Raw genomic sequence first — 18361 nt, forward strand, 5'->3', positions numbered from 1 at the left:
GTTGCTCGGGACCGTACACATAATGAAAAAATTGATTATTCTTATGAGAGAGGAATTTTGTATGTTTATGTATCATTTGCTATTTCGAGCAAAAGTATATTTTACCTACATAAGACGGGTATTACACATATGGAATAATTGTATTTTACCTTGGGTAGGTAATTTACAGCATGTAACAACACATTTATCTCATCAAATCCCAAGCGATGCCAGGTATTTTGCTAATATATATTCTCACCTAATTCATTCAATCCCGGACAATGCTGGGTGTTTTGCTAGTATATATCTCAATCAATCTCATGAAATCTTGGGCGACGCAAGGTATTCTTTTAGTATATATTTCAATCAATCTAATTCAATCCAAGGCAGCACCAAGTATTCTGCTAGTATATATTTGCATCTATCTCATTACATCCCAGGTGACCATGTATTTTCGTTGAATCCCATAATTCTTGGATCGTTACACATTTCCACAATTTAACCGACATTATCGCTCACCTGTCTAAAATAATAACTTTAAGACATTGTCTTGGCTGGTTTTTCATTACAAATATATCATCAAAATAACTCACATTTAATCATTTTTCATATTTGTTTGGATATGTTACTAATTTACACAACCATGTCACATGATTTAAGTTACATGATTGCTTCCACTCTTACTAAAATAAACACATTGATACATAGGCTATGGTATGTTACTAATTTCTGCTATCATTTTTCATGAGTAAATCCACGTTATCTCCCCCTTCTATCACTATAATAATAACTTTTATACATTGTATGGCTGGTTATTTCATTACAAACCCACCAACAAAGTAACTCACATTATATCATTTTTCATAATTCTTGCATATGTTACTAATTTCGACGATTGTTTTTAATGAAGTAACGCAAATAATCGCCACCTCTTGCTAAAATAATAACTTTCATAAATTGTCTGGTATATCTACTTCATTATGAATATACCAATCAAATAGCTCACATTTCATCATTTTTCATAATTTTTGGATATGTTGCTAATTTCTACCGTCAATTTCATCTCCTCTTACTAAAATAATACCTTTGAGACACTTCTAAGCTGTTTATTTCATTACAAACACATCAATAAAATACCTCACATTTCATTATTTTTCATAATTCTTGGATATGTTATGAATTTCGACAATCAAATTTAATGAGTGCGCACATATAATCGCCCAATTCTTATTAAAATCATAAATTTGCGACATTGACTGGGCTGTTTATTTCATTATAAACACACCAATCAAATAACTAAAACTTCATTTTTCATAATTCTTGGATGTGTTACTAATTTCGACAATAATTTTTCAAGAGTTAATCCACATTATCGCCACCTCCTATTCCTAAAATAATAACTTTCAGACATTGTATGGCTGTTTTTTTTTCCATTACAAACACACCTATCAATTTTCTCACATTTTACCAGTTTTCATTATTCTAGGATATGTTTCTAATTTCGAGAATTATTGTTAAAAAAGTAACCCAAATAATCGCCCCCTCATTAACCGACATGATCCCGTTCCTCTTACAAAAAAAAACAACTTTGATACATCTTCTAGCCTGTCTATTTCATTACGAACACACCAATCAAATAACTCACATTTAATCATTTTTCATTATTCTATGATATGTTACTAATTTCGACAATCATTGTTTAAGATTTCACCCGCATAATCGACCCCCTCTTACTAAAATAAAAACTTTCAGACAATATCTGGGCTGTTTATTTCATTGTATAAACACACCAATCAAATAACTCATATTTCATCATTTTTCATAATTCTTAGATATGTTACAAATTTTGACAATCGTTTTATTTTATTTAACATTTTTCATGATTTAACCCACATAATCCCTTTTCCTCTTACTAAAATAATAACTTAGTGATATTATCTGGCTAGTTATTTTATTACAAACACACCAATCAAATAACTCACATTTCATCATTTTTCATAATTCCTGGATATGTTACTAATTTCAACAATCATTTTTCATGATTAACCCCACATAATTTACCCCGCCCTTTTAAAGAAATAACTCTGAGGCTTTTTCTCGGCTGTTTATTTCATTATAAAAACAGAAATAACTTACATTTCATAACATTTCATAATTCTTGGATATGTTACTTATTTCGATAATCATGTTTCATGAGTTTCCCAACATTATCACCCACCTCTTACTAAAATAATACATTTGAGAAATTGTCTGGGCTGTCTATTTAATTACAAACATACTAATAAAATTACTCACATGTCATCATTTTTTCATAATTCTTGGATATTTTACTAATTTCGATAATCATTTTTCTTCATTTAAAACTAATTATAGCTCCGTTCTTACTAAAATAATAACTTTAATGCATCATCGTGGCTTTCTATTTTATTAAGAACACACCAAACAAATAACTCAAATTTACTCATTTTTATAATTCTTGGATATGTTACTAATTTTTACGATCATTTTTTTTATCATGTAACCCACTTAATTAACCCCCCTCTTACTAAAATAATAACTTTCTGACTATATATGGGCTGTTTATTTCATTATAAAGACATATAGCTTACATTTATTTGCTTTTCATATTTCTTGGATATGTTGCTAATTTCGACAATCGTTTTTTTCATGATTAAACCCACAAAATCCCCTTCCCCTTACTAAAATAATAACTTGGAGACATTGTCTGGCTGTTTTTTTTCATTACTAAAATACTAACTTTCAGACAATATCTGGGCTGTTTATTTCATTACAAACACACCAATCAAATAACTCACAGTTCATCATTTTCCATAATTCTTGGATATGTTACTTATTTGCACAATAATTTTTCATGATTTTACGACATAATCACCCCATCATGAAGTTAGATTCAGGGGAGCTCACTCGCATATTATAATAATGAGTGTATATTTATGTAATGATATTCGAAGATGAAGCTACATCCAAGGGAGATCACTTGCATATTATAACAATGATTGTATATTATTCTAATGGTATTTGACAATGAAGCTACATAAAAGGGACATCACTTAAATATTATAACAATGATTGTATATTATTCTAATGGTATTCGACAATGAATCTACACCCACGGGGGTCACTTATATAATATTACAATGGTTTCATATTAATCTAATGGTATTCTACAATGAAGCTACACCCAAGGGAGGTCATTTACATATTATAACAACAATTGTATATTAATCTAATGGAATTCGACAATGAAGCTAAACCCAAGGGAGGTAACTCGCATATTATAACAATAATTGTATATTTCTCTATTCGTTTTCATGATTTAACCCACATAACCCCCCTTCTCTTGCTAAAATAAAAACTTTGATATATTGATACTGGTTATTTCATGATAAACACACCAATCAAATAACTCACATTCTATCATTTTTCATAATTCTTGGATATTTTACTAATTTCGACAATCATTTTCGATGATTTAACACGCATAATCGCCCCTCTCTTACTAAAATAACAACCATGCGACATTGTCTAGGGTGTCTATTTCATTACAAATATGCACATCAAATAACTAACATTTCATAATTTTTCATAATTCTTGGATATGTTATTAATTTCGACAATCATGTTTCATGAGTTAACCCACATAATACCCTTCCTTTTACTAAATTAATACCTTTGAGACATTGTCTGTGCTGGTAATTTCATTACAAACACACCAATCACATAACTAACATTTTATACTTTTTCACTTTTCTTGGATATGTTACTAATTTCTACAATCATTTTTAATGATGTAACCCACATAATCGACCCCATCTTACTAAAATATTAACTTTAAGACTATATATGGGCTGGACAATAATTTTTCATGATTTTACGAAATAATCACACCATCTTCCTATATGGGGTATTCTGTTAGCACAAATATCCACCCATCTGATCCGATCCCAGGAATTCTCCTAGGAAACATCCCACCCATGTCATCCAATTTCAGGCAATGTCGTGTATTTTGCTAATACATATATCCACATTTCTTATACAATCCCCGGCAACGCTGGGTATTATGCTATTACAAATATCCAGCTATGAAGCCATATCCTATGGTATTCGACATTATCGGATAATAAGGTAATACTCATTCTGCAGAACTGTAGTATTAAGGCGTGTTTCTAGCCCGCAATGCATACATTGTGTTCACGTTTAATAATTCTTATTTTTCTATACTAGTTTATATACTGTTTCAAATACGTGATGCTAATGAAAGTGTAACAGAAGTTTTCAATCTTATATAATTCACTTCTGTTGTGTAACTCAAATTTATTGCTTTTTATTTATACATAGGTTAAGTTTTTTTGGCATGTGCCAGATTTATTATATTATATTCATTATATTATCATTTCATACATACATTATTACGTTTAAAGCTTCATATAACAAACGCTCTCTTATTCTTACTGGTTTGATGTCAGTTTACAATACGTACATGTAATCACTTCTCTGGTTAGCAGATTATACATATACGAACGGCTTGCCATTCCCTAATACACACGTGTGTAAGATATACTGTGGTGTTTACTCATCTTTTTCATAACATTAAACAAGGAATAGATGTTATATTTAACAATAAGCGTAAAATAGACCGCTACATTAAATTGTAGTCCGTTGATGGAATGTAATATGGATATATAATTATCTAATTTTACGCGGCGCGCAGAAAATGATCAGTACTATGTTTTTACATTGTGATTTAGAAGTTACATTTACTTTTGAGGATATGCTTTACTTAAGAGTTTATTAGATCAACGTGCAGAATACATAATTTAATTTCTGTATTTTTTTTTACACAGTGATCACCACTTATCAAGGCCCGGAAGCCACTCAGGGATAAGGGTTATTGCAAGTACATTACGTTAGTGTGGAGATTTGATGAAGTGTTTACTTAAGGGGGCGGTTCATTAGAAATTTGTTTACATTGGACTTGAACACATCCAAGTTGTAGTCCGGTGGGAAGCAGGCAGACGGGACAGAGTTCCACAGGCGTGCAGTTCTAAGAAAGAAGCTTTGTTCATGGAATCCGCGTTTTGATTTAGGCACAGATATAGAGTGGGGATATTTTTGACAGTGGATTCAGCTAGACGGGTGTTTTTCGTGAAAGAGTGGCGATAGGGGACCAGAGATTGGAGTTCAGACGAGCACCTGCCATGGAAATAACGATAAAACAAGGATAGGCTCGTAACGTCTCTTCTGTGGGAGAGAGGTTGCAGGGTAGAGAAAAGGGCATCCCCCACTAAGCCACGAAGTCTATTTTGTACTCTGTCAAGGCAGGATAGGCTGTTTTTAGCAGCTCCTGCCCAGATATGGCAACAGTATTCCATCCTTGGACGTACTTGGCTTTTATATAGATAGAGAATTGCATCAGTAGTGAGATATTTTCTGGAGCGGTAGAAGGACCCAACCATATTTCCAGCGACCTTGGCAACAGACTTGATGTGCGTGTTCCATTTCAGATCAGGAGTAAAGGTCAAACCCAGAAGCTTGTCAAAACACAGGGCCTTACCCAGACAAGAGCCATCCATCACAATTGATGCCAGCTGTAAATCAGAGCGTTGATGATGTAAGAATAGGAGTTTGGTTTTGGATGCATTAAATGTAACCAGCCACATCTTCCCCCACTGAACCACGCGCTCGAGATCAGAGAAGAGAGAATCAGATAGAACTTTGTCATTTACAGCCTTTGATGTGTTGCCGTAGATGGTCGTGTTATCAGCATAGATGTCAACGAATGATTTAAGTATGTGTTTAGGGAGGTCATTGATGTAGATTAGGAAGAGAGTTGGGCCCAGGATTTACCCCTGAAGGACTCCAGCATTTATATTGCAGGCCTCCGATTTTTGTCCATTTACCACTACGCTTATGAGCCTATCGGAGAGAAATGATTTAATGATTGAGAAAACATTTCCAGTTATACCGTAGCTGGAAATCTTGTGAAGTAGACCCCTACGTCATACCTTGTCGAAGGTCTTTGATATGTCAAGAGCAATTGCCCTAGAAAGGTAGCCTTTGCCAAGAGATTCACTAATCCTGTAGGATATAACCGTCAGCACATCTGCGGTAGATCTTGCAGAGCGGAAACCATATTGTGGGTCACTAAGAAGGTTATTCCTGCTGAGGTGGTTGACTATTTCTCTATTTAATATGGATTCCAGCAACTTACTCATAACACACAGGAGACTTATTAGTTGGTACTTAGAGGGAGATGACTTATCACCTGAATTTTCAAATAACGTGGAAAACTGATGAGGTCTTCCAGGGAGTCGGAAAGCAATTCTCCTTAAGGCAGCGCTTAAATAGTTTCGTAAGTATGGGAGCAAGTTCTGGTTGAAGTTTTTTTAACACTATAATTGGGATGCCATCAGGGCCAGTTGCTTTACTGGAATCTAGGTTCTTCATTAGCTTGGCGACCTCATGCACGGATATTTGTATGTTACCTAGCTTGTTCTGTGTTATATGAGGAAATATGGGGAGTTGATGGCCTTCGTCGCATGGGGTAGAATTAACTGCACGGTTCTTTGCAAATAGTCTGGCCTTGTCTGACGCTGACGAGATTACCTCTGGTCCATTGATAATGGTTGGGATAGAACGCACACTTCTGTTCAGGATCCTATTTGTTATTTGCCAAAACTGGTGGATCCAAGCCGCTGATCAGCTACCTTGGATTTTACAGACTGGGCATATAGCTCTCTTACATTTTTTATTACTCTTTTACAGTGGTTGCTGGCAGTCCTGAAAGCAGATTTAGTCTCAGTGCATCTATTACGTTGGTAGCTATGGAAAAAGTGATTTCTTGTGCGCGATAGCAGCAGCACATTCTGGGGAGAAGCATGGCTGTCTGTAAGGTTTTTGTTGGAATTTTTTAGATGGTATGAATTGGTCTATGCCTACAATTAACAATTCGGTCAGATCTGATACTATAGAGGACACTTCCTTTTTAAACATGGAGTGCAGAGGTAAATCAGATATGAATGTACGGAAGCTATCCCAGTCAGACATAGAGTATCGGTATACAGTACCGTGGAGGGATACATCTGGGGTCTTCTCAGATTTCGTTTTTATCTTAACTGATACGACGGAGTGGTTGGAGGATCCTAGACGAGAAACAACGGAACATAAACATAGCTCAGGGGATGTTGAGAGAAAAAGTTCTAAGAGGCTTGCATATTGACCGGGTGTATCGGGCACACGGGTGGGTTCGCGAACAATCTGAGTGAGGTCATAAGCAATGGCAAAATCATGACAAAACCTCCCCTCATCATCTGTCTTATTTGAATGGGTCAGCCATTCCACGTTATGGACGTTGAAGTCACCACAGATGTGGATGTTAAGACAGTATGTGGTCTATTTTCTCAGATATGCTCTTAAAGATAGTAACTCCGCTGTTGTGGGGCTTATAGAGGGCAAATATAAATGCACTAGCGTTAGCAAGTGTAACCCTGAAGCACATATAGGGTAAATGAGGATATTCTCTAGAGATATCCCTGCTACACGGGAAGCCATCCTTAATGTAGGCACATATTCCATGCCCATGGCGATCTTGGGTGTCGGATTTTGCTGTTAAATTAGAGTATGTGTTAATTATGAACTCATCTAGGGAAGTGGTCGACCCTATTCCAGTTTCACTTAGAAATAATATGTCCGGTTTCGTCTCATGTAATTGGGTTTCAACCTCTGGAAGTTTGGAACGTAGACCCCTGATGTTGGAGAAGGAGACCTGGTAGTAGGGGTCTACGTTGGAAGATGGGGTTCTAGGTTTAATCGAGTTTTTATTCTGGAGATATTTCATGTTGAGGTTTTGTGATTTGTGGAATATGTCGGCATATTGGTTAGAGCAGTACAGAGAGGGAAAGTAAGAGAGAAAAGACAGGAATGTTTTTTTGTAGCACACGAAAAGGTAAAGCCGTTACAATTACCCACTAGTATGGCATCGAGAGGCCCCACCAGAGACTACTGCATGGTCCAGATCCACTCACCAAATGGCAATACAGCAGTTCCAGTACTTTGCACCTGCTGATAGGACAGCCTCCTTTGTGGTTTATCCAAGGTTCGGGTCCCTGACTATCAGGCGGATAACGTCAGCCCAGACAAAACGTTTACCTCCAACACCCTTACTAGTGACATGGCCACAAGGACAGACAGAGACAGAAAAATTTCCGACACCTCAGACTACTGTCTATGTATATGAATGTGAATGTATATGAAAATAAATGAATATGAATGAATGAATAAATAAATGTGAAATAAATATGTATATGAGTGTGAATGTATATGAAAATAAATAAATATGTGAAAGTATATGAAAATAATGAAAAAAATGGCAACATACTTATATTAGATGGGTACGTATTCAGCTTAATTCCCTTCTTTTATCTCCTTCCAAAATATTCATGTGTTGACTCAAACAAACCACATCAAATATAATAAGATTAAACATATCCAATTATATAAAAACAAAAAACATAATTTCAAATACGTTTTATTGCTTCGGACCAGATTAAAACTTCATTGATATACTTTCGTTGAATTCGTTGTAACACATTGTATTATAAGCCGTTTTGGAGAGTAAAGCGGGAAATTTAAAACAGAATAACTTATAGGTATGTGCTTCCACACAAATCGAACCTAACAAGAACGAATTTTTTTCCAAATAAACCTAAAAATAACTCATGGTTAGTTTACAGTTAAAATTGAAAGTAACATTCCTGTTAAAATTCACTATCGAATAAAAACGAGATAAAAATTTGAACCTAGCCAGATCGACATTTTTTCTAACTCTTCCTAAACTTATCTCATGGTTAGTTTCCAGTTATAGTTAAAAACAAAATTCCGGGTCCAATTAAGTAGCCCTTTCCGATTAGCGACATTTAAATAAATTAACCTTAAACAAATGTACGGTTAGTTTACAGTACAATTTTAAATTGTATTCCTGTTTGAATTCTGTTAAAGTAACTATTTTCGTTTATAAATATAATGTCTGTAAATACATGTGTTCGAGTATAAAAGAAATTTCAATCCAAATTAAAATAAGAAAATAAAACTACTTTCTATTACTCGCGTCACTCAGACATTTAATCATTTTTACTTTGATTAATATTTAGGTTTATGCTCCAATTGATTATTCGTTATGACTTACGAATAAGCGAGATCTAAAGCTTTACACTAATATATTGGAAACAAATTTAGTATTAGTTAATACTATTTAAGGCAGCATTATGTTCAACGATTAAACATGAATTATAGTAAAATTTTCTAGATTTTATAAATTAAATTTACTTTTTATTCCATAATTTAAAGACTTTCAATTAAATTTCAGATTACGATTTTTAAGTGATATTAATTTCCCCAAGCACTTAAAAATATATAAAAAAAAATAGCTAACTTATTTACAAGAGATACTGACAAGAATTATAATGGATTTGATCTGTTAATGTTTTTTCTTATTTTACTATTTCATTATTTTTATAACTGGAAAAGTTCACTATGTTATCACCGGCATTAAAACATTGATGAATTGATTAATTTCACATCATAATGGCAAGTAATAACAATAAAAAAAACCTAGCACCCTTCAATCACAAACAATGGTTTAATAGTCGTGAGAGACGAGGAAGAACAAAGATTGAAAAGAAAGCGAGATTGATACAGAGACTGATTACGAATAAAAGGACATCCATTCCCATACTTACCTCTCTCTCTCTCTCTCTCCGTATATGTTTGCCGTTCTGTCTGTCTCTCTGTATATATATATATATATATATATATATATATATATATATATATATATAAGCTGTACGTATTCGACGTTGTCAAGTAAATAAACATATTGCCGGGCAGAAGTTTTAATTACATACCATATAAGATACACCATCTATGCTAGTTACGATTTTCCTGACAATTGATTATATTTTCGGTTTGTAAAACGATAAAACACTCATTTCCATCAATCAGCGAAATAACATCTCATAATTTAAATGAAAATAGCCCGGCTGTAAAATGAAAATGTACTTCCGTTTTTAAACGCAACTCATATGGGTTACGCAAACACTTAAAAATAAATTAGAAAGTAACTCGAATTTAATATAAAATAAATTAAATGCATTAAGTTTATATAATACTAGCAGGAGAACCGTAGTTGCCCGGTCGTTAAATGCATATAACTAGTATGTTTTAAATGATACAGAGTTATTATTGATTATAAACAGAAATACTGAATTAAAGAATTAAATGAAATTAAGGATATAAATGAAAAAAAATTTTTTTAAATAATGAAGTAAAAAAGGGAAAGAAAATTAAGATATATGCATGCGAGTATTATCTTTTTTCGAAACAGTTCATTTCCCGTAAGTAAAAAATAATACTCGAGCTGAGATCGAAAACAAACCTAAGAGAGTGAATCAAGTACGGCAACCATTTATAAACTTATTCTCTCTCATGTTTTTCGTCCGTGCATGCGCATTCGTGAGACAGTTGACAAACAGTAAAAATACCAATTTCACAATTCTGACACTTTAACAACCCCTTTTTCATATAAAAACCGATTGAAAAGTTTTGCACATGTCCGAATAATCTATATACCATATCCCATGTCTATAGATTAAATACCTGTTGTGTATATAGAGTGAGAACTGTCTTCATACACACATTCTCACGTTTATGGATATATTAGCAGACGTTCGCAGTATTAAACGTAACGTTACGCCCCTTTAAAAAAAATGAAGGAACAAACGGAATGAAATTGAGACATGTGCATCCCAGTATTAGATTTTTTTCTAAACAGATTACATGTCATAAGTAAAAAGAAATTCTCGAGTTGAAATCGAAACCAAACTCTGCAGACAGTGAGACAAGTAACGATAACCATTAGGGAAAAGGTGCATAATGTTTAGGACGTATTTATTACACATATTTGTTCTTAACATAAAAATGATGTAATGTTAACTATTCACGCATGCGCATTCGTGAAACGTTTAGCAAACAGATAAAAATCCGACCCCCTACTTCGGCCACAATTTTTCAATTTTTACTTTTAGCAGCCTCTTTTTCGATTAAAAAACGTTAATAAAGTTTTCCACATGTCTGAATAACGTTATACCAAATTCCGAATCTGTAGATCAACAATTAGTTGAGTATGTAAGTTGACGATTGTTCCCAACATATACACACATTATCAATTTTGATATATAGAGTTCTAAATAGAATACTTAAACCAATTCTATTATTAATTTATTTTGTAAATTTAGGGCTAGTAAATAAAACATAGTTTCCTTAATGTAATAGGCAAATGAGATTACCTTCTTAATGTTGGATTCTTTTGAATAAATAGTATATATAAAGTAGGCAGTAAGAAATGTATGTAAGTGTTCGATTTCAGTATTAAAATCTATTTGTGAAATACTGCACCGTTTTATATGCCAATCAAATTGAAAATAAAAAAAACAGACAGGAGTACAACTTTATATAAGACTACATCTTATATTAGATTATTTCCTTCTTTTGTACTATTCCTACAATAAACCTATTATGTTTCCAACATCTTTGTTAGTTTAATTATTTCACCTCGGCTGACTATTATAGACATTCCCGATATAATACAAAATAAAGTATTAGTATAGGAAACTGTGTATATGGAAAATATTTCGCTGTTATACAAAAAAAAAAATGCAGAAAAGCTAGTCGTGGGCATAAATGACACCGAAACTGAAAAAAAAAAATGTCGGCATTGAAAGTTACCACAAAACACGAGAGAATAAAGAAAAAATCGGTACATTGAAAGTTCCTAAGAATGACCAGAAACTAGAACAGGAACCCACGTCAACATGGATACAATAAAACCACTTTAACAGAGTAACAAGCCGACACGAAGAACACGATCAAACAAAATAGACAAAATCTGGAATAGAGAAAATAAACGAAAAACATCTCATGCAGACTCTGAAATGAAACTGTAAACCAGAAAAGCATATGCAGAAAACTGACGAACAAATGTATTAACAGACACGGTTCTGCTGTTTGAGTAGTCCACTAAGAACTTTACATGTGTTTTTACGTTAGATATACAAACAAATGGTAGATACAAAACTAGAAACTATTTGGAAGTTAAAATCGCAAAATATCGTGAGCCACGACTGTGCAAACAGGCAAAACCAAGCAAGCAAGTATAGCACGTAGACTAATAGTAAACGAGAACGGAGAAAAAGAAGCCAGATCGAAGACTTAGGTAAACTATCAGGCCAAAGGAGGAAGAAAAAAAAAACAGGTAAAGCTAATGAAATTGAGAGAAAAATCAAAATATTATCGAACATAAAGAGTATCACTAACAGTAAAAAAAAAGTGTGGAAGCGCGTATGTCGGTTATCGAGCCGTGTGCGAAATTAGGTAATAAAAAAAACTATAAAAAGAAGAGTAAAAGAATTAGCGAAGACGATCATGTAAGAGACGTGGCTGAGGTGACATCCATAAGTAGAAGTCACGCGTGGCGGAAAATGAAGAATAAAAGTCTTTTGTAAAAACCTGAAACAAGAGTTGAAGTTTTTCATCTTCTTTTCTTATGTTCCTCATGACGTGTTAACATATTAAGGACAACACTGCAACTATAATACTGATGATTGTACGAGACAAGAAGCATTCCTGTAAAATCCTAGTAAAAGACTTAGCAATTTGTAAGACAATTGCGTATTCTAGTATATGTTTTTCTAAGTTTGTGGAAAATATTTCTCCCAAATTACTGTTTCCCATTTTTCGATAGTCTTGGTCTTTTCAAGGCTAAGACCAATAGGCATATCATGCCTATCCGATAAACATTTTGTTTATTCTTAGTTTCTTACATTAAGTGACTTCATGTCTTGTCAGGATCGATTTCAATACTAAAAGTGAAGACACACTATATAATGTAGTAGATGATAAAAATAATTTAAATCTTAAGAAAAAATTCTTGAATGTGGACAGAGATATAATAAACGAACGTTTACCAGTAAGAGGGTGACACTAAATCTTAACATTAAATCTAACTAGAACAAATCATATAGTAAGGATGAACAGTTAGTTATGGAATTAAAAATTGGCATAAACCTAATAAACGATTCGACACACACACAAATCAATTTTACAGTGATTTACAAGGTGGTACCTACATCGTTTTGTACAGCATACACTCGGGAAAAAAAAGTTAATACAGATTACAACACAGAAGAGGACAAGCACTAACCACAAATGCAACTGATGAGTTGGAAAGGCACTGGACATTTTTTGTAGAATTCATGGTCTCTAAAATTTAAATGATTGGAGATTCTTGAAAACAGTAAACTAAGATAAAAGACTTATGATAAAAAAAACTGATTTGCAATGGATATATTGCGTGCTAGAAAAGTGTAGGGATCACTGTCACTCAGATTCTAAAGGTAGCGTTTAAAAAACTATAAAAAGAATGTTCAATGAAATTAAATGTGCAATTGTTAAACAGTCCTTTAACACGCATTCGTGTTTCTGCGTTCAATAAACGTCTAACGTTGCACTTCTGAGTTAATAGCGTTATTCAATTAAAGAAGCCTTTCTACAAATGTGTTTCGTTATCCTTTTTCAAACGTCTATTCATATGTGCATGTGTGTGTATGGGTGTTTGTGTGTGTGTGTGTGTGTGTATGTGTGTGTGCGTCTGTGTCCGAAAATATGTTATGTCGGAGCGCCTAGTGGTTCGATCTCGTTTCTATAGCCGAATAAATTCCATGCATGTGGGCACAACGAGACTGCTGAAAGTTGAATGGAGAAGAGGTTATGTAAAGAAACAAGAGAATATACTAGATTTATTAAAATCCTTTAATTATGGTACCAATAAAAGAGACCCAAAAAGAGCGAACATTTATTAGGACGAAAGATATATCCAAGCCAACATTTTCCTTGGTTTTTAGAAATATTTACTATTCAGTTTGGTATTTAGACTTTGTGCTATTGGCACTTTGTGGACGACATTTTTATCATGTTTAAATCCCCCAATTGAGTCGGCCAAAATGTACTTTGAATGTCATCGTTTTCTTCCGGGTATTTCTTACTATAGAGTATCATAACCTTGTAATTAACTCCTCTTTCTTTCGTAACGCTTTCTCACTTATTAATTGTTCCCGACTCGAGATGACTCCATTTATTTTCTTTAATATATATATATATATATATATATATATATGTATGTATATATGTGTGTGTGTGTGTGTATGTGGGTGTTTGTATTAGAAATTAAACTTAAACTCTGTAAATTAGAATTTACTATTTATTATTTACTAGCAGGGATCGTTAACCGGCGTTGCCCGGTGGAAACATGCCAACTATTTGTAAAAAATTAAACTAGGGATGTTGTTGGTGGCTAATCCCCAACATCCTAATGTTAAGAACGGGTTTCCGTATAGACTCCTCTAATCTCCTCATGTTAAGAACATCGTATGGAGTAGACACGACTAACCTCGCCGTGGTAAGCACGGCTTTCGGAATAGATTCCACTATTTTTTGTGGGTGAATGTCTAAGTATTTGCCCCAAGTTCAACCTTGATATACCTTGTCAGCATACCCACCCGCAAAGACTATAAACCACAAAAAAAAAACTTGGTGTGGGTGGCAGTTTCGTGCGGAGAGAAGTAAACTTTTTAACGCGCGTGCGTAGAACAGTAAATTACAGTGCATAATAGATGCCATTATATATACTTGTCTCCGCCAAATTAAAATAGATTGTCTGATTAAGCATAGTCTAAAACCTCTAGAATTCGTTAGTCTAAAGGAAATAATGTTGTTAATGTTGTTGATGGTAAGATAAATGTACCTAAAAAGTTAATGCTGAACAGTGTGGAAAAGGAGTTTTGAGAACTAAACAAAGAACAACTATAGTAAAAATAAAACGAAAGCGAATATAAAAAAAATCAGTATATCTGTAGGCAATAAATAATGGGAGAATTTGTACTTTAGCCGTGTAAATTATTTGATAGACAAAAAAAGACAAATACACACTGAATGAAAAGTAATGCAATTCATAAATTATCGTGACGTAATTCACGCTTAAAGTGTAAAAACATTTTTTATAAAAAAAGATATAGTTTGTTCATGATTTCGAAACTGAAAAATATATTTTTTCCATAATCACCCCAATCTTGACCTGCTGTCAATTTGATGTAAATTGCCCCATCTGTGAATTCCGCACTGCATTTTTGGGGGTGGGGTTGGGGATTACTTTATTCTCCTCGATAAAAAAACTAAAATTTCAGCTAAGAAAAGGATAATGACTTTTATGTTATCGATGGTATCCGTTTTCAATTATAACGTTCTACTGAATTGAACATGTGTTTGTGAACATCAAAAACATTTTGTCGCAATATTTTTGTCGCTGATGTTCACAAACTACGTGTTCAATTTAGTAGGACGTTAATGTGAAATAATATTCATCTCAATACGTGTAATTACATGTGTGACTTTTAAGTAAATGTTATGGTTAGGTTTTGTAAATATCAGTCTGGAAAATATAGGGAAAGCGACGATAGTAAAGTATAAATGGTTCAAAAAGAGATCAGTTCATGTTTGCATCGGTTAATTTGGGACGTGAAAACCGGATATTGTATAAATAAAGCTAGAAAATTGTTTTTTTTTATGTAAGCATGTGTAAGTAATGTTTATCTAAATAATGTGTAATGTCATGTGTATCTTTGAAGTAAATGCTATAGTTATTTTTTGTAAACATTACTCTATAAAATAAAGGAAAAACAACGAGAGTCAAGTATAAATGATATAAAAACAAATTTGGGACACAGAAACCTGATATAATCTAAATAAACCTACGACGTTTTTTTTAATGAAAGAATATGTAAATAATGTTAATCCAAATAATTCGTAATGGCATGTGTATCTTTTAAGTTGATGTTATGGTTAATTTTTGTAAATATCAAGCTGTATAAAAAAGGAAAAGCGACCAGAGTAAAGAATAAATGATTTAAAAAGAGATCAGTTTATATTATCATCGGTTAATATGGGACGCGATAACCGGATATGATATAAAGCAAGCTACGACGTTTTTTTTTTGTAATATAAGAATGTGCAAATAATGTTAATCTAACTAATACGTAAACATTTTTGTAAAAATCAGTCTGTAAAATAAATGTAATCAAATATAAATTAATTAATACAATTCGTGTCGATTGATCGGTCATATTGATAATATAACGGTTTTGTTTTGTGTATGTTTTTTTACAATCCGGAACAATAGGATTTCCTGGTCGCAGCCAATGAGAATAGGTGGAATGTTATTGGAGAGAATTCATTATTTTCGAATAGTGAAGTGCAATGATAGGTGTAGGTGTCTGAGTATTTAATCCAGTCAATAAGGATGCCAGGTCAACATAGTTATTCGGATTATATATGTATCCTGTATTTACTGGGAGAGTGGGAGAGCTTTTCATTTAGAGGGGAAAACACGGAGTACTTCATCTATAGTTCTTGGAAATCGTGATGATGTCGCACGTAGGAAGTAACAAGGGGTTTTATTATAACGAATAAACATGTCTGTAACGGCGTTCAAAAGTTACATAGAATAGTGGGTAAAAGTTTAGACATAATAAATTGGTATGTGCCATCTGTTATTGCAAACCAACCGTAATTTGGTACTGAGGGGAATTTCTGCAATAAAATTATTATGTATAGGAGATTATCCGACACGGAATACATGTTGTATTTTTATTATTATTATTATTATTATTATTATTATTATTATTATTATTATTATTATTATTATTATTATTATTATTATTAGTATTATTATTATTATTATTATTATTATTTATTATTGTTATTATTATTATTATTATTTATTATTATTATTATTATTATTATTATGATTATTATTTATTATTGTTATTATTATTATTATTATTATTTTTATTATTATTATTATTATTATTTATTATTGTTATTATTATTATTATTTATTATTGTTATTATTATTATTATTGTAGTATTTTTTATTATCATTATTATAGTATCTTTATTATTATTATTATTATTATAGTATTTATTATTATTATTATTATTATTATAGTATTTTTTATTATTATTATTATTATTATCATTATTATTATTATTATTATTATTAATCTTATTATTATTATTATTATAAATTTTTATTATAGCATTTTTTATTATTAATCTTATTATTATTATTGTTATTATTATTATTATTATAGTATTTTTATTATTATTATTATTATTATAGTATTTATTATTATTATTTTTATTATATTATTTTATTATTATTATTATTATTATTATTATTAATCTTATTATTATTATTATTATTATTTTTATTATTATTATTATTATTATTATTATTATTATTATTATTATTATTATTCCATTGAGTTTCCAAAAAATATTTAGAAAATCCCTGGAATATATAAATATGTTGATGATACAACTAAAATTCCCAGTCGAATAATACATTGTTATAAATCATAATTTACAGAGTTTGACTTGCATTGCACGATATCGAACATTGGGCTTTTTCATCTAGTTAGGATTGTCTTATACATATTATTATTATTAGTATTATTATTATTATTATTATTATTATTATTATTATTATTATTATTCATAATAATAATAATAACAATAATAATAATAATAATAATAATAATAATAATAATAATAATAATAATCGCTTTAAATTTACGGAATCATTAAATTTCTGCACTTAAGCAACATCTGGATTCATACGTATAAACACATTTATAAATCTATATATATATATATATATATATATATATATATATATATATATATATATATATATATATGTGTGTGTGTGTATATCTATACAAATTAGTATAGAAACGCTATATTAATATGCTCAGATTATAACTTTCCTACCGTTTATTTATTTCGGCATTTCAAAATTTTCACCTTTTCAGCACCACTTGCACTGGATCATTTTAGATCAGCTTACAAATGCGGTGGTCGAGTCATCATGTGAGAATGGATGACTCAGGAGTTCTTAAACAACATTTTTATAGACAAAGATTAGATCACCATAAGATACGGTTAAGTCAGTTAAAAAAATGTTTAAATTTCAATAATATTACTCACAATTTATAGTGGCAAAATATACTTGGTCCTTGTTTGATAGAGACAGAGATGGTTCCGTTGCCTGGTTATAATCTCTCGACTGGTGTTAACTCTGCACTGATTATTTCCGAAAGGATAAAACAGTAGTGTCTGTAGCTATTTAATGATAATTATAATAAATAATTATATATATATATATATATATATATATATATAATATATATAT

Source organism: Euprymna scolopes, chromosome 18 (assembly GCF_053919585.1).
Source record: "Euprymna scolopes isolate OS-2025 chromosome 18, ASM5391958v1, whole genome shotgun sequence".
Classification (NCBI taxonomy): domain Eukaryota; kingdom Metazoa; phylum Mollusca; class Cephalopoda; order Sepiida; family Sepiolidae; genus Euprymna; species Euprymna scolopes.